Here is a 1,245-nt window from a genome sequence, read left to right as displayed (position 1 = left end):
TGAATACGACGTCACAGGCGAGTAAACGAGGAGACTACTTTTTTTTACTGAGTAGTAAGGATAAGTTCAATATGCGAAGCTGAGCTTCGCCCGGGCTGTGTCGACTAATGTCTACTCGCTAACATGTGTCAGCTGGTGCTGATTCGGCTCAGTCCTTACCCACCGTGGTGCCCAGCACCTCCAGGCGACAATTGCAACTTCTCGCGCCTGGGCGGGGCGAGAACCGCCGACCCCGCGGATGAGAGGCCGGCACGTTACCACTGTACTAGCCCGGAGGCTTACTGAGTAGTCCTCTCCCCAATCCTTTATTCGTTGATGCCGTGTGAGGACTTAGGAGGCGGAGACTGAAGACCAATGGAGAGTATCATCCCAACCTTGGACCTCAGCCCTCGCCTCAACTAATTTTGCATGGTCTTTTTTTCTCCCCCATTCCTTTTCCTTCTCTTCTTTACCCCTTTTCTTCTGTCCACTTATCCTAATCGTTAATTCATTTTTACACTTTTCTCCACAAAACTTTGTTATAATGTGACCTTTCATGTCTTGGACATTAGTTTGTTTTGACCCCTCTAGAAATCCTCAAACATCGCCCTGCGAACCCAAATATATCTTACCCGGGCGCTTCGTTCCCAAGCCCCATCCTATCGCTATATTTTGAATGGCCTTAAATGTTGACGCGGCGGAAATTTTTCATTAAATAAATAAATAATACCGAGTAGTTTATCTTTATTCGTGCCCGCTGAGAATGCCCACCTTTAGAAGACATTATTATTATAGAGATGAGAGAAGAGACGCACTGGAATATAATTAAAATTAATAGATACAAGTATGCCTACTACAGTTTACATTTGATTCAAATATTTGATCTTTATCATCAAGCTACATTACACCTAATCGCCCATTATCCTTGAAATAAGGAAACTCCTTCCATCGTTACCAAACCCGACGTAATCTTTGAAAATCCTATGGCATTCGTGAAGAACGTGGTCCTTACTTCGTGTCTGTTAGTGGGGTGGTGGGTTACACCGCCCACCATCGTTAAGGAACCCATCATCACACTCCCCAACGCCCGGGTGCCAAAACGAGCATACAAAGAATACGAAAGAGCCGCCAGTGAACACTCCAACTCGAGTCCGCCCAAAGCCCGATTTGGAAAGCGAATGTAACCCGAGACGAAGAGTGTGCTGTTGAAGCTCCTCCTACTTCTAATGAGATCTCTCCGAGTAGCAATAAAACGGGCTGGATACG

Source organism: Penaeus chinensis, chromosome 21 (genome assembly GCF_019202785.1).
Source record: "Penaeus chinensis breed Huanghai No. 1 chromosome 21, ASM1920278v2, whole genome shotgun sequence".
Lineage (NCBI taxonomy): Eukaryota > Metazoa > Arthropoda > Malacostraca > Decapoda > Penaeidae > Penaeus > Penaeus chinensis.
Note: the sequence above shows the minus strand (reverse complement) of the source record.